At 39.5% G+C, this 17447-nt stretch overlaps 1 long non-coding RNA gene across 1 annotated transcript in view; it reads right to left on the bottom strand.

Moving 5' to 3' along the window:
- LOC113459793 (uncharacterized) overlaps positions 1–17447 on the bottom strand; it is a 124348-nt gene that overhangs the window by 106147 nt on the left and 754 nt on the right. The window contains exons 3-4 of the long non-coding RNA XR_012579994.1: positions 14173–14255; positions 13369–13470 (exon numbers count right to left, since the gene is read on the bottom strand). This is a non-coding gene — a long non-coding RNA (uncharacterized LOC113459793). The remainder of the gene's footprint in view (positions 1–13368; positions 13471–14172; positions 14256–17447) is intronic.

Here is a 17447-nt window from a genome sequence, read left to right as displayed (position 1 = left end):
AGCAGAAAGAAACCTGCTCCACCTGTAGCCAGACTTTACCCTCTGCCCTATAATTCTTCCAATGGAATCAGATAGAAACAAGGATAGTTCAGGATAGTCTGAACTATGACCTGGGTAAATAAATGGGGTTTTGTCAGTTTGAAGTACAATGAAAGCATTTGCACACAAAGACACTTCTCTGTTTTCTATTTAGCCTCCCCAAAAGGATTTCTCAGGCACAAAATGGATGGAATGAATGTGTATTTTTTTGCCATATATGGTCCTTTCAGGCCAGCAAAACACTTCACCATCAGTCTGGGGTGAGCACTAGGGAGCTAATAATATTCAGTGTACCATGTCTTCCATGGCCACGAGCCTCTAAAATACAAAGTGTTTACTCCTCTCAAAGGGGGTTGGTGCTTGTCAGTACTCATCACCATGACTTTAGAGAAGGTAAACCTACTGCAAACTAAAAGCAAAGATGTAACTCTTGTTATTCTGTCAATTTTACAAAATTAGTGTAGATACTTTTACTGTCTTATTGCTTAAATTCTCATTTTACCCTTGCCAGTCTTCAAAGGTTGAGATGAAGATCTTTCCCACCCTGTCCAGAATTCCTCAAAAACCATGGCATAAAGAAGAGAAAAAATTAGAAGAGATTTTAAATTATGCAAGGCCTTTTCTTCTCCTCTCTCAAGTTTTCTGCAATTATTCTGAAGTATTTGTATTTATGAGATCAATACCATAAAGGCATAAAGCTTTGAGATGAAAACAGAGATAATACAACTTAAAACAGAACCTTGCATAAGTATGATCAATATGTAGGCCAATCCACAAATAAAGCCTCCAGATCACATTTCCATCTTTATCTTTGCACCCTGGGGTTGTCCTTAGAACACATCCAAATTCTGTGCTTGGAAATCAAAGGACATGTAAGATTGAAGGCAGGGAATGAAGCTGAAGTCATATTTTGGATCAGTTTTTACCCACTCCAGCAAGGGCTTTGGCTTTCACTCTAGAAAACCACTGTCTGCTAAAACCTGTCTGGCATCTCTAACTTTCTCGTAAAAAGCATAAGGAGCAGTGGTGAGTCTGCTGAGGAACTACACTAATTACACAGCTGCCAGAAAAATATATGTCCTCTTTCTTTAAAATTAAATTGTTATGTAAATCCCACCATTGGGAGCCTCCATGTGTCACAGTCTAGAGTGGCTGAGGTAGCAGAGGGAAAGATTCGCTTGCTTCCCATCTGTTTGCTCATGCAGAGCTGGTTAAGGAGCCCTTCCAGCAGAGACAGGAGACAGGCACACATAGAAGGTAACAAGGACATGCTGTGGGTTCTTTATCAGCCATGGCTCGATTTGAGATTTATTTTAGTGCTGGAAATAATTTGATGCTCGTGAAGGGGACAGGCTGTCAGCACTGACAAAAGCCTGCCTGACAGCAGGAGGCAATGAGTGGGTTTTCTGTACACAGCCTTTGCCAGGACCCCTGGTTGCTGGTGTGCAGCACCAGCTGCCCTCATCTCTGCCCCATTGCTATGCAGCCAGCAATAATCCTGATCCAAAGTTTTTCATGTCCTAACATTTTCAGTGAAGTATTTGCCTAACCTTTATTGATGGGCAGGGTAGAGGAGCGAGAAAAAAAAATGAAAGGAAATAATTATACAACCTGGAAATTAAAAGAAGCAATTCCTCTGAGCTGCTAAGGAAGTTCAGGAGTCTCAGTGCCTTTACCTGGAGTCCCTGGTTTAATGACTGGTTGACTTATCAGTCACAGCTGGCAGTGTAACACTATAACAAGAAATACTCTATTTTTCTTGAGTTCTCAGTTAGAAAGTGGTACTGAATTCCTGGGATGATCTCTCCTGAAAGAAGGTGCTGAGGAAAATCTATGTATCTGCTGTCTGAACGATGAAATTGTTTCTGTTTCCTGTTTCTGCAGTAAGTATTTTTACTTTTGCCCTGTGCAAGGCAAAATATTTTTGTTGAATTTTTGTAAAAGCAATTTCTCTTGTAATTCTGTTTCAGAAAGCCTAAAATGCTTCAGCAGACAGTTCTGGTTTAACCATTTTAGAGTGGATTTAAAGGGCTTCCAAAGTAAACACAGTGCTCAAAATTAGCCTGAAATGTTGTACTTTGTATAATCCACTTTGGAAGGCTCACTCATTACTACAAATATGTCAAATATTCAGCCTCTGGAAGCATATAAAAAATTTTTAGCAATGCACATCAAACTGCCATTTACGGAGCCCTCAATCCAAATGTCAGTTCTTATTCCTTGCTAGCATCCCCTCAAGTATTGATGCCTGATTTTACTACCTCCACTTGTGGAGAAGGCAGAAAAGACTCTCCCAGTAATTACCTCCATCAGTAGTGACTTCTAGATTGTAAAGAAAGAGCAATTGTCCCATTTCCTGTCCTCTTCCTGCCTTTCTTGTTCATCTGAGTAGGTTAAAAAAAAAGAATATATAGTGGCCTTCCACATTTTTCTGCAAAAGTTTCACAAATATTTCAGAAACATGGAAAATTGTCATGTACGGTGCTTTTATTAAAAAAGGGAAGAATACTTTTACTCTGCCTCAGCAAAGGAGCAGAGAGGAAACCCTACTGCAAAAATCGAGACATTATCTATCTTTTTGCATCTGCTGTGATGCATCTGAAAAATAAGGAGCTAGCAAAGGATTTTCTTTAAAATAAGAGCAATTCATAAACTAGGCCAGACATAGCCCCACTGTGGAGGTTTTGGCTGCATGGCAGTGCAATACCTCTCCTGTTTCACAATCAGAAGCACACTTATTTAATCAGGCAGCACTGGCAGGGAAAGAGAGAATCTACATCCCATTTTTATTCTACCCCGGTGAATCCATTCCCAGGAATGCTGATGACCCTGCATAAGAACCATCATCTGCCCAACAGAGAGGGAAAAACATAGAGAAATGAAAAACCAAACTTGAAAAGCAAAATTATAAGCTTGAAATACATCAGACGCTTGCCATGCTAGCACACAAAGACATCCTGAATGCAGAACTCTGTTTTTTCTGTGATGGAAACTGCAGCGCAAAGGAATTTGGGTTTCTACCTACTGCTGGGTGCATTTCCATTTCCAAAACAATGCCCTGGTACTTCATTTTGTTTTTTCAAGGAGGCCTTCACACACCTGAAATCCTTCCATCATGCCAGAACTGAGAGAGAAGAAAAGGAGTTGCATATTTTGTCAGTCCATAATTCTGAGCATGCTTTTTGATAGTTAAATAGACTCAGAACTACAAAATACATAGAGCTGAAAAGCACATACAGAGAAGATACCCATGTATTTCTTTACTTTCCTCTGCTCTTCTTTATACATTTGTCTCCTGCTAGTCCTTTATTCCATTCTGATGAAAGATATGTAATAAGGATCTTCCCTCATTGAAGCTTGTTGTATTACATTAAGATATTCCCCAATTTCAAAAACGATAACCCATGCTGGCTCAATGCATCATTCCCCTCAGCATGTAAATGTTTTTGTTTCTGGAATACCTGGTTGTATTATAAATTCAGATACCTACCTAAAAAAAAAAAAAAAAAAGGAAAGAAAGAAAATTAATTGGAAATTCAAAACACTACCATGTATCGAGGTGGGATTTTGAAGGGAAAAGGTTCCCAGAAGTAGGCCATTTGTCTCAGGAAGCTGGGAAAAATGCCAGCTGCATGGCAAAAACACAGGCATGTGTGTGGAAACATCATACTGAGACATTCAGTAGCTCAGCTGTTTTGAAAAGCCTGCTTCTAATTTAATTTTGAACAGAAAATGCCTCAAACTAACTGACTTCTATAAAAAGCCAGAGCCCCCGAGACAGGATAATTACTTTTGCTTCACATATTTTAGATATCAGTGGTCCTGCAGAGGTGACAGGAAGGTGTGCTGTGACAGATAGGTAAATAGCTGTGATGTCTTCACACCTCTTATTCTAACTGTTCTTTATCCTTCTGCTCTTTCTTCTTCAGTCTTTTGGCTTCCACACCCGTGCCCTTTACTGTCTGACCTAAAAAGACCCTACTTTCAGAATCTGCTTGACCCCCACCTTGCTGCCAGACAAATCAAGGTAGCCATAATGAACTAAAATTAGCTACCAGGGTCCCATTTCAGATAAAAGAAAAGAGTAACTTTAAAAAAGTTAAATCTATAAGATCATCAGAAACCATAATACTGCCGAGCAACTTTAACACCTTAAAAGTAATTTGAATGGTCACTTCTAAAACCTGAACTCTCTGGAATTCCTTTCTATCACATTTTTTTGCTGATTGAGGAGTTCTAGAGAGCTTCTTACAAAGTCAGATGAGCAGAAAATTTATCCATCCTATTTATATCTTGGCAGCACAGATTTGTTTTTATTAAAAAGGATCTACCCTTTCCCAGCTCCTCCTGCAAAGTTACCACCATGGTTTGATACTCCTATCACAAAATAACATGACTTCCTGGCCTCAGCAGCCAGTCCAAAATATCAGAGTTTTGCAGGTTCTTGCTGTCAGAAATGAAACATTTGGATGATGAGGGTCTTTGGACACACTCCTGTAACTACAGTGGGATGCATCACAGTCCTGCTGTTTTAGAGGCAGGAGGAAGTGAGCAGTCAGTGTTTATCTGCTCAGCTGCTCCTGCCATTTGTGCACCGGCTCACAATGCACTCTCTCCCTCTTCCCTTTCATGTTTTCTGGAGGCATTTTACCTGTTCTTTAGATGCATTTTTTATACCAACTCTTTGTACTTGATCAGTTCCCTGGAGTTTTCCTTAAGTCTCTCTTCTTAAACTGTTCCTTCTAATTACACAGGTGTACCTGTCCTCTCAGCAAAGCCTTTCCAACAAAAAAACCTTCAAAATTCCTCAGCTGCTTGGCATTTCCCCCCATTCCGCATGACAACTGTGTGCTTCCCTTTCTGGTTTGGGGATTGCATCATTGCCAAAGCTCCCTGCTTTCACAAGATTTAGGGATCCTCTCAAGCAAATAATTAACTGGTTACACAAAATTTTGGTAGATTTAACACTCAAACCATGATAATATTTTCCATTTTAAATTTCCAAAGGATTTAGTCAGGCTAAAGAGGTTTCTAATCCCTGTATCTTTCAGGAACCTAAACTGGGTACAATGCATATTTGTATGGGGAATTTATAAAACAAAAGAGCCAGCGATTGTATTCTGTTCAAAGCATAGAAGGAATAATACTCACTTACTGGGACTTTTAAAATTTCTTCATCGGCATGTTTTAGAAATAAAAAAAGAAAAACCAACCAAACCAAAAAACCAACCATACAAACAAACAAACCTGAAACACTATTATTGGAGATCTCTACAAGAAAAAAAGATATGCATTCAATTTTCAAAACTGAATAAGACCAAATGAATTTATAAAGAAAGAGATATTTTATTGCCAGAAGGTTATATCCATTTTTTCCTTATGAAAAACAATAAAAATGTATTATTATTATTATATTTATTCAAAAAGGAAAATCCTTGTTTGGATAAAAAAATCATTTTCATTGGAAAAACTTCACAATGAAGACCCACTAATCCCTTATGCATTTTAAAACAAGTAATGGGAACATAAATGGGTTATTAGTTACAGCAGACTTCCCAGGACAAACCAGTTTTTAGGACCAAATTTAACCCAGTTGTAAGCATTGTGATTTAACAAACTGAACTAAAAATAAATGTGGAAGTTGCCTTTGTTTTGCATTATTTAGCAGTGAGACAAATGCCATGAATTCATACCTGGCTATCATTCAGAGATGCAGAAAGACTGGAAGTGTTGAATTTTATTTTTACCTGTATTTTGTAATGAGGGGGAAAACATTCTATTTTTAGTCATAATTTCTCCCACAGCACCTCCTTTTTTTCCTATTTTAGCCAGGACTGACGTTTCCCAGCACGGCCCCTCTAGCCAGGTATCTGCAGGACATTTCAGATCAGGAGTTCAAACACGCTGCAGGCTGTGCAGTGGCCAGCTGAATGAACTCACACCTCCCACAGAGCCAGTACCTTTAAAAGTACAAATGGAACTTCTGACAATTCAGTGTCTCAGACTGTGCAGTTTCTTCAAGATTTGCAAGCCTGAGTCTGTAAAAGCATCTTTTCAGAGCTGACCTTTTCCCACCTATTTCCCAGCTTCCCTGACACTGCATGAAATAAAAGATTTCCTTGTAGATTCTGCAGCCCCTGGCTCAGAGGGGGATTATAGAGCAGCAGCTCCTCTCAGGACACAGACCTGCTTGGTGCTGATGCACCAACACAAACTGTGATAACTTGTGGGTTTAGGGGCAGGGATTCCCTGGTTCTATTTACAGTGTGCCAGTCAAGATGACAGTTGTCACAAGAGACAGGACATCCCCTGGTGACACAATGATTTCAGGCAGCAACAGGCACCCGGGGTTAGAGCTTTGTGATTCAGCCCCATAATGAAGACGGAATACATAGCTTTTCTAGGCATGGATTTGGTTTTGTTCTAGCTTCAAAAAGAGGCAGGCTTTGCAGTGCCATCTGCCTTCCTGTGCTTGGGGCTGCCCACTGGTGCCTATGACTAAGATGCCACTGGACCCTGGAACCTGTCAGCACAGGGCAGCAGTGTTGAAAACGTAGGGTGCCTCCATTGAATGACAATGACTAGATACCTGCCAGCTGCAGTGTTTCCTTACAAAGTCTACTTTTCCTCATAATCTCTACTTAATGAATTAATTTTGCTTTGTTTTCCCCCTCTCATAGGAAAATAGGTCACGTGAGTTATAGAGAATAGAATTTCCACTGTCTTCAGAGTAGATATTTTGAAATGTTGAAGTCAAGGATTTTTGTCCCAGGAAGAGGTTTCTGCCACTGAATTGCTGACAAAACAGCTGCTTTCACCAGGAAACAGCTGTCAAATAGAGATTTGTCTCACGAGTAGTAAAATAAATTATAATTTGCTAGGCAGCAGGAAGATATTGGAGACCAGGATTCATGGGCCTACCCTGGGCATGGGAGGGAAGTGTGGTGTAGAAGTTACAGGCAACACTGAGAACATGACATTTGATTTGAAATGCATCAACCAACATCAGCTAAAGCAATTTACAAGGTGAAAGATCTACATTGAACCCCTAATGCAGCCTGAGCTGTCTTCATCCATTAAGGGACTTTGCAAGAGAAAAAAGCTAATAGGGCCTGTCTGATGGGCAGTTTTGGAGATACAAGATTTTTGATCAACACGAAAGGCTGCAAAGGGCATGGAAATAAAAGGAGTGATCCATACAGGTATTATCCAGCCAGCACAAAACACTCTCATTACAGCATTCTGGATAGGAACTCTTACTCTGCTGTAATTCTAAAGCCCTGTCAGCCTTACTGACAAGTTCATTAGTCAGTCTGTGGTCCCCTGGGCAAAACTCAGAGACATGTAGGGGGCTTTGTCGTCCAGACAGTTTCCTAGCAGTTACAGAAACTTATAAGATCATTTGTTGCAGCTGATGTATTTCTGTATCTGCATAACATGAATTCACATGCTCTTTGTTTAAATGTTTGCAATACACACTTGATTTTGAAGTCTAGAGTAATGGAATGACGCCCCTTTATCCAGTTTGTTCTGTTTTCCCATTGCCTTTGTTATATTTAATTCAAAATCTAACAGTCCATGGCTCTACACAGCCAGGCCTCATGTGCTGCTGAACACTGCTAACAGACTCAGGCACTTGTCTCCTACTGGGCCCAAGGGGTTCACTCTTGCACTCTTTGAGGGAAAGAAACATTACTAACACTCAACTCACTCCCTGGACATAATCAACTGTCTCTGGAAAAGCCCTGAGATATGTGGCAGGCTGGGGCTGCCTGGGTAGTGAGCCCCATCCACAGGCTGCAGGGAAGACCACTTCCATGAAATGCTAAAACGCTTTAGTCAAAAGAAAGGCCTCATGATGCAGTTTAGAAGTAATTTGGCTGCCCTCAAAATGAGCATCCACTCCCCACACTACTGTCCAAAGCCTTAGGAAAAGCAATCATAGGGAACTGAGTGCCACTTCTGGGCAATGGTCATAGCACTTTAGGGACCAGCTTCTGCCTAGAAGAGATGGTTCAGGTTTCTTAGACATTTTTCATTTTCTTCTCCCCACAATAATGACTTTATCAGTTTGTTGAACTTTTCAGCCTTTTAAATTACATGGAGTTTTCATTAATATTCCAATTTAAAAACTTTTTTGCTACAGGTTCTAAATTGTATTCAGAAATAACTCAATAAGCTTCCACCTGTTGCAGAATGGTTAAGCGTAATCCAGCAACATCAAAAAGCCTCAAAAATCCATGATTATTTCTTATTCTTATTTTCTTATTTTTGAACTACCTATACTTTTAGGGAAAAGGTAAGTGTATTGTGAAGGAAGGTCCTATTTTCTCCAAATTAATTATCATAAGGATTCAGGATGACTGGATATTGATTTAGTTGAGGAGTTCTACAGAATTTCTATGCTTATGATCAGCACAAAAATCCTGATTTTTTAAGCATGCAATTCTTACTCCTACTGCCATTTAGCCATGGTCTAAGTTTCACTTCCAGTAAGTTTTACCCATTAACTACCATTGGCCTAAAATATATGGTTAACTATTCAATTGGTTGGGAGTTTGGACTGGAACAGCACACAGCCTTTTCTTTGTCTTAAGAGATTTATATTTAATACTTAATCTGAGAAAATATAAATTGTACATAATATCTGCAGTTGAGCTACCCACTCACAGAGCCCCATCAAATTCTTAAATATTTGCAATTTTCTAAACACACGGAACAGAGAAACACAGTTTAGCTGATGATGAAAGTGCAGTGAGTAAAGAAAGGCTGTTTCAGAGATGAAGAGAGAAACATATCAGTGTTTTTTCAGTGTCACTGATTATGAGCCCTGAATAAAGGTGTCTTTAGTCCCTTTCTTGAATTTTCTACTTGCAAACAATATGTGTAACTTCTTGTGATCTTGCTGCTTTTCTATATGACCTTAGGAATCTCACTTCTGCAAGCTGTGTTCTGCACTGCTGAAAGAAACAGGCCATGTCTTGTTGTAGCTTCCTCATTCTAATAGCCATTCTTACGGTTTCCAGGATTTCATCCTGAGCAGCAGTGGTAACAATCACTGTCTGCCTTTTATCTGCCAATAAACAGCTTTTAGGCTGCTTTCTGAACTGAAGACAGCCGTACCTGTGCAATTGCACTCGGCACGTCAACTTTTTTATTCTCTCCATGCATCTTGCATTCCTAACTTTTGAACTCTAGCTGATTTCAGCTAAATTACCAGAGGAACAGTCACCTGAATTATTTTAAGTTCATTTAAACTGCTGTTGATAACCTTGAAGAAGACTATATTGTTGGTATCCATGAAAGGAGAGAAATTTGAATGGTATAATTTCTAAAGAGTAAAAGTCAATTGACATGCACACCTTTAAAAACCAATCCAGAAAGTTTTATGGGTAACCAGACTGCCTTTGATCTGCCACTCACAGGAAGACTTGCTGAAGGCAGTCTCAGCTTTGCTTACCTGTGGAGGTATGGAAAGAGTCTAAACAATTCAGCTGCTCCAGCCCTTCTCTGCCACTTATATTTGCATCTCTACTCTGTTGTGTACATATAGCATCACTCTCAAATTGCTGATTAATGTACCCAGGCTAAAGATGAGTTTCCCTGTGGCAACTGTCTCACTTTCTACCTTTTCTGCCTTGCAGGTTTGCATGTGATGCAAAGTAGCTGTGCATATCTTGCTGCTTTAGCTTCCCTGCAAGCCTAATGGCTTCCAGAAAGGCTCCCTCTTTTCTAGTAAATTTAGGCTTTTTTGAGCAGCTGTAGGCAGGAACTCTGGCTCTCTCTGAAGTTGCCAAAGGCCCTTGGCCATACTTTTCTGCTGTTTTTTTCTCAGATCTAAATGTTATCAGTGTGGAACAGATTTTACTGGAGAGTATGTTTCCCAGGGAAATGCCCTGACTCCCCAGCACATGCCAACTGACAGTTTGCCAAAACCATACCCTAAGGCAAGAATTAAATTTAGGTAAATCTAAGTGCCCTGAGAAATTCCAGCCAGAAACAGAGTGAACGCAGCAAGCAGACAAGAAAATATTTGATGTCAGCAAGAAAAAAGATCTCTAACTTGGGAAGTGTTTCCATTTTAATGGAAATTTGCTTCTTGTGCAGATGTAAATCCCAAAGAAGAGACTTACTCCTCCCTTGGCTAATGTGAATATAGCCTTTCTGTCAGCAGTTTTGTTGACCTGAGTTTAAAACCCTTCCAGGACTGTTTGGCTTTACAGGAGGAAAGAAAACAGCCTCAAGACCAATAATGATGGGGAATTTGGGATCCTTCAAATCTAATCTACACCCAGAGCTTTGCAGTTCCCTAAAGACACCCCCATGTGTCACTACTGCCCTCCTGCTATTGCCAGTATGATTGTTTATACATTTATCACTGTTAGTAGATAATTATGATCTGGTATCTTAACAGGAACATCATTAATTCCCAGAAACTGTAAAAATAGCTCTCTAACCCTGGATCCTCTTGAAATCTTTCACCTGTTTGTTGTATTTTTAGTAAAACCTACAGTTATCCATTTTATTTTTACTATGAGAAAATATACATCTTTGTCATAGTTTAATAATTAGCCATCCCTTCAACTAAAATTTTAGAAGCAATAAATGTTTGACAACAGACAGAATGTCAAAAATATAGCAACCATGTAAATTTTATCATCTTTTGCCCACCAATGCATGTAAAGCAGAGCAGAATTCAAACTTCTTGTGGCTTTCATGTACGATCTCAGTGGTTTAGTTCTGCAGTGGTTTTACCTGCTGCACTTCACAAAGAAGGACACTGCTTTGTTTTAGATGTGGTATTCAGAAATCCCTTGGCACTAAGCCTTTGGACAGTTCTGCTACTGTTCCAGGAAAGCTCTGTGACCTGAGTAACTGTTTTTGAAGCTTAATATATCAGCATGCCAAACCTATGCTTCCTCTTCAATGCACTTTTTTCCTGCCAAGGTCCTTTTAAAGGCATGGTGTCCCCATCAGGGTGATCTTTTCTCCTGCTCTTGCAAAATCTATGAAGCATGCCACATCAGTGATGCCTTTCAGCCTCTCTCCTTTCTTCAATTTTTCAGCTACTTCTGTGGTGTTTAAACCCTGTATCTCAGCATTCCAAGATCCAAGAATTAAGGGTTGTCATGCTATCTTCCAAAGTAGCAAATAGGGAAACCTAAGGCCTTTGTCAGCTCAGGTCTGGGAGTAAAGGATGTTGTCTAGAGCAACTGAAGAATGTTTAATTACTCATTTTTCTGTCTCCCTGCACTACTTGTACCTTCTCCTTCAAATATTTATCCACAATCTTCTTGAATCCTTTCTGACAATACTAATGAATAGCATCTCAGGGAGCTTTCTCTTTCTCTTTTCCAAATTCTTATGTGTTGTCTGTCCCATAGCTGTTCTAGCTTATAGCTATTCTTATAACTATTTTATGCTATCCACAGTTCCTATCCCAATGTTCTCTTCCCCATTATTCCCATTCTCTAACCAAGTCCACAATCTGCAGCTGACAAGGCTGTCTTCCAAGGACAGTTTTCATTTTCCTCAACCCACCACCACCTAGTACCATCCTGTTTGTCTTCAAGGACAGAGATTGCTCTCAAACTAAGTATTTCTGATATTTTTCTCTCTTTTCTTCACTGGACTGGATACCTAACTAAGGTAGGAATTCCCTCTATGTGCAGCCAGGTTATACCTGGCCTGTCACCATTAGCCTTGTGACAAGTCTTTCACTTAGCACTCAGCTCCACAACTCACCTTATTATAAGCCTGAAAATATTGGTGCTTTTTTTCATCACTCCAAAAGTTCAAAAACACCTAGTCTAGCAGATGGACCTGTGTGTTGACATCAGTGAGATGATCCTTGACCACCCTGTTACCAAAGCAATCATTCTGCCATTATTAGCATGGAGCTGTGAGGAGGCACCCCTAGTTAAACACTGAAAAACTAATATTGGGCTTGCAGAAATCATTCCTTAACGATCTTTCCCAACCCTCCAGAAAAATCTCATTAGCAGCAGCAGAAACCCTGGAGCTGTGCAGAACACATCCAGCATGTGTCGAAGGAGACCATTATTTTGCCTCCTGATGAAAGAGGCCCATGAGTCACAGTGTAGGAGTCACTTGGGGGCCAACAGAGATTTTGAGAATAGTGAGAAAGGACATCTAAGCAATCTAAGTGGAAACCCAGCAGCAATAGAAAAGTCACAAAAAGTGTAGCTGTAGACCTTCTGAATGGAGAACAAACAAGCAGAGTGTCAGGTTCAATATTTTTCAGCTTTTGAGGCAGAATGCCAGTTTAAGTTAATTTGAAGGAAATATCAGCATGCAGTAAAAAATTATCTCTGCTACATGATACCCCTTCAAAGAGAAGGGTTCAGCACCTTTGGTACAAACTTAGCCAGAACTTGTTCAGTTATTCTTTCTCATTGGCAAAAGCAATGATTTTACTTTTCCAGTGAATAAAGTTCAAGCAGGAATTATTCTGCCCTTATCCCCGCAGTACAAAACTAAAAGATCCAAATGCACAGATGTCAAAATACCTTCAGGATAATGTAAATACTTTTCAAATTCTTTTGTTTCAGACTATATCCAGTTAATGTAGCCAGAGATGCTGCACCAAAATCACACTTCAAGTTTTGACCTAGGTGTCTTTTACATTTACATTCCTTGGTCACCCTTATTTTTAATGATGCTCAGGAACATTTAAGACATTCAGCTACTTGAATCTCTCCATTCTCACCTTCTACTTCTCTGTAAGAGTCAGCCTTCATCTTTTTCAGGGAAGAAATACTTGCAAAGTGCCAGGTATGCTCAGCTGACATTTAACTGAACAGAAATTGGGCTGCTCAGTCTCCTGAAATAACTGCACAGATCTTTTTAGGACTTTCCAGATATACTGACCTACGATGGACTAATTGGAATTGGGACAAACCCTTACATGGATTTGGCTTGAGCTAAGCAGGAACAAGAACGAAATCCTTCAGAGATGATGGCTATTCTGAGGGTCCTTGCTTCTTATTATCCTATCGGACACAATTCTCCTATAATCTGGGTTTTGTTGTTGGTTTTTTTGGTTTGGGGTTTTTTGTTGGTTTTGGATTTGGTTCTGGTTTGGTTTGGTTTTGTTGTTTTTTTGGATTTTCGTTTTTTATACAAAAAAGCTACCTTGTCCCCAGTTAACAGGGTGACATTAAGGCTGAATATTGCACTGCCCAGTTTCAAGATTTTATAAGTTTCACAGTCTGGTTTCTTGTCATCTTAGGTAGCTTGCAAACAAAAGATTAAAAATTATTCTTATGAAATCTAAATGCCAGAAAGTCAAATAAAAGGAAACCTCACCTTATTTTGGTCCCAAAATTCAGCTGCAAGATATTCAAAGAAGGCTTAGGACTGGTGATACCCACTGACTTTCCACAGCTGTTTCTTTGCAGAGTCTGTCTCCTGTAAGTGTGATACAGATTCACAGAGTTATCCTTGGTCATTGACATAATGGTGTTCACCTCCCAGAATCACCTATTTGCAGATGTAGAAAGTAAGAGGATATGCCTAACAACAGCACACTGTTAGACAAATCACAAGTACCCTAGACAGTCCATGCCCTCTTTATCTGAAGAGGAGAGCATAAGATACAAACTTGGTGCATCCTTTCTCCTGTTTTGAAAGTCCAAAGAAGGGGTTTAAACCTACCAACAGTAATTAAAATTTTTCTCATCTATTTTCTGTTTAATTTTCTGAAAATTAAACATTTTCAGATGCATCTCTATCTATGCCTGGTGACAAATATTCCTTACTTTAGCATGATCTTGCATGTTAAGTGGTTACTACCATCAGCAGAGCTCTCCATTTCATGGATACAATGAGGCCTTGACCTCGTTTGTTCTCCACTATGTCTTAGAATCATAGAAATGTTAAGGTTGGAAAAGACCTCCAAGATCATGAAGTCCAACCATCTTCACCACTAAATCATGTCCCCAGCTGCCACAACTAGGCACTTTTTGAACATTTCCAAGAAATGGTGATTTCGTCACATCTCTGAGCATTCTGTTTCAATACTTGACTGATTGTTCAGCTAGAGAATTTTTCCTAATATCCAATTAAACCTCCCCTGGTGCAACATGAGGCCATTTTCTCATTCCTTCTTACCTGGAGAAGGTATCATCTACTGATTTGGCATGAGTGGGTCAGACTGCTCTGAATGCCATGAGCATAGTTATGCACTTAGCAGACTGTCAAAGGAAAAAAGGGAAGACAGGGTAAATCATAATCTCTTCTTTTGCCAGGATTTTTAGATACTTTGAATGGAAATTGCTTTATGCCATAATGACATGTCTTCCATGTGCTGGTAGGGACTGAAGGGTGCACAATGGCACATTATATCAATTCTGGAAGACACTTTTCCCACACAGAATGAAGAATCTGTTATTGAAATCTCCATGATCACTGGTGCTTTCTCCACAAAATCTTTCTATCTCTCTCCTTGTCACCTAATTTAGATTTCCAGAGTAAAGTTGATGGCAGGATCATTCTACCTGATTTATCACCTTGGTCTGATAAAACCCTGAAAAAGGATGGAGGCAAGCTAAGGGAGAGAAAGTAGCCAGCATCAGACTGTGAGATGTAATTTTTCCCACTCACACAGCATGTGCCTGAGGGAAAGCAGAGAATAATGAGCATGGCAGTCTTGCTTTAAGGGTTTGTTTCTTCTTTAAACAGAAATTAGAAGGCAAAACAACTCTGTTAAATGTTGAATGTTGTATATCCCTTTGCATTTCTGTTTCAGAAAATCTGGAATATCCGGTTGGAGCTATTGTAGCTCCCTTGTAAGTGGGACAGAAAGGAAAAAGAAAAGAAAGCCACAGAAAACACAATACTCCTGGAATTAGATGCCAGATACTCATAGAAAAACCACAGCATCAGGACTCAGAAAAACAGGGCACAGATACTTCTTTTTCTGGATCACCTGAAAGGTACCTTTCAAATTAAACATCTGTGTCTCACCAAGTTCTGGAATGTGTTCATGCTTCATCCTCTCCTCCATGAAGTAGCACAAAACAAAGGGCCTCTCTTTATGCATGGCATCCTGAATCAAGGCCACATGTCCAAGGATGGCACCACTAAACTATGAGTGGAAAAGTTACAATACCTCTTCAAAGAAAGCTTCCCATGCTGCTACTTCTTGCACTCTGTCTCATGTGAAACTGAATTAGTGAATGTAGACAAAATCTTTGGCAAACTTCCTCCATAACTTCCTCCATGTGGCCTCTGTGTAAATAAATACTTGGTTTTTTGTAGAAATTGTAGAAATCAAGCGCACAAGGGAAAATGCATAAATACTGACTAAGTAGGGATTTGTGTAAGCCAAAGAGAGAATGCAGTGCAAGAAGATGCGAGCATCTGAGTCCATGCAGTTACAGACTGTTGCAATAGAGGGGAAAAAAGCATGGATATGAGCAAATAGTGATTAATGAGGGGACAACCTGTGCAAGAGCATGAGACAGAGCATGACACTGAGAAGAAGAGGCATGTTACCATAGAAGATAAAGATGGAAAGCAAACCATTCTGATGTGAAAGGGAGAGGGAGCATAGAGATAGAACATTACATAACTCTGCAGAGGTTTGCAGAGTCTGAGGCCATCCCTCTACATGTTCAAAACATGTAGACAGGTCACTAAGAGATACAGTTTAGTGGTAGTCAAAGTAGTGATCAGGTAATTATTGGACTCAGTGATCTTAGAGGTGTTTTCCAACCTAAACGATTCCATGATTCTTTGATTCTGTAATTCTGTGAAGTGGCAGTGCCATTAAGGGAATGTCCAATGTCCTGTTTGTTGAAAGGAAGTGGAGTTTGGGTCCTTTTGCATGACACGTCATCTTCTGCTTCCTTATAGAGTTTAGTGTGGCTGTCTCCAACATAAAACTTCAGAGTACAGAATGATTTTTCCTCAGATGAAAGAACAGAATAAAAAGAAAAACTGAAAAATTGGATTATTCTAGAAAAAATAGAAGCAGTGTGAAACCAGTTTAAGAAATATTTCATGAGACATACAGGAGGTCTGTGGCACACATCTAAGCAGACAAGGGGAAAACCAGTGTACACTAATGGCAACGTATATGAATATATATGTAAACATGTTCCAAAAATTAAGCCAGACAATCAGAATCAATGAATGGAAATTACAGTCAGCACCATGGAAAAGCATTGTGACCTAAGTATTACTTACATGCAGTTCTGAAAACAACCTTACCTAAGTACATGCTTAAGTGTTTCAGCAAAACAAGATTAAAATATTGCCATTGTCCAAAGAGACTCTGTAATTAGAACTGGACTCCCAGGATAGCATATAAGGATGAAAAATTCTCTACCTTTTCTTTTTGATCACATTTCTTTAAAAAAAAAGCAACTCCTAAGAGTTTCATTTACATGTCACAGACAGCTTGATCTATATTCAGAAAGAACATCATGTCCTCCTTAGATGTCAAAACAATTTTATCTCTTAAACCTGAGTTAGTAGTCAGACATCAAGGATGCAATGCGTGTGGCTCCCATTAAAGTGTTAATCTGTAACACCTGCAATTCACAGAAGTTGCTATACTTTAAATAAAGTAAAACTTTCCTATTTCACTGCTGTGCAGTGCTTAGTTGAAAATTGTTTTTCTAACTTGACTTCCAACTTTGAAAAAAAATGCAATTTAGACTTGCTACCTGTGAATCTTAATTCAATTTCCTGTTCCATCATAGATTCCCTGTGTGTCTTTAAGGAAGCCACACAGGTTGTGATTTAAGAGATAGATTGGAGCTTTGCTTCCCTTTAAAATACTTTGTAGTTCTGGCCTCAGTCTCTGTGACTATTTATAATATATATATACTGATACAGACGTAAAATCCCATTGGATATATCTTGTAGTGGATTAAGATTTTTCTGCCTACTGGCTATCCATCATAAGCCCCTGCCTGTCTTTGTAGCCAACCTGCATCATGACGTTGTATGAGTGTTTATAGCCTGCTTCAGTACAAAATCAGCTAGTTTACCCTAAATTGTGACTGAAGGCAGTGTGGGCTATTGGCACAGCTCAGGGAGCTGAGGGAGAAATAACGCCTGGAAGACAGTCAATTCAATAATAAACAGTGGGAAAAAGGATGGGGCAAGGAATAACTTGATCAGCTACACTTCTGCTTCAATAGAGAGGACATCTCTGCCTTTAGGCATAGTCATGATCCTCAGTACCAGGCAGCCAAAAGCAGGATGAGAGTGGACAATTTGGGATTATGGTACACCAAAAAACCCCATCAAGTCAGTTTGTCTTAAGACAAAGAATACATAAACAGCTGCACCAAGAAGGGACACAGTCAGAAGTTTGTGTGTGTGCATGTGTAGTGGTTAAACACCAGCAGGAACTTAAATACAAAATAAAGCCA

The sequence above is a fragment of the Zonotrichia albicollis genome, chromosome 4 (genome assembly GCF_047830755.1).
Source record: "Zonotrichia albicollis isolate bZonAlb1 chromosome 4, bZonAlb1.hap1, whole genome shotgun sequence".
Taxonomy (NCBI): Eukaryota; Metazoa; Chordata; class Aves; order Passeriformes; family Passerellidae; genus Zonotrichia; species Zonotrichia albicollis.
Note: the sequence above shows the minus strand (reverse complement) of the source record. Positions and strands in the feature narration are given on the sequence as shown.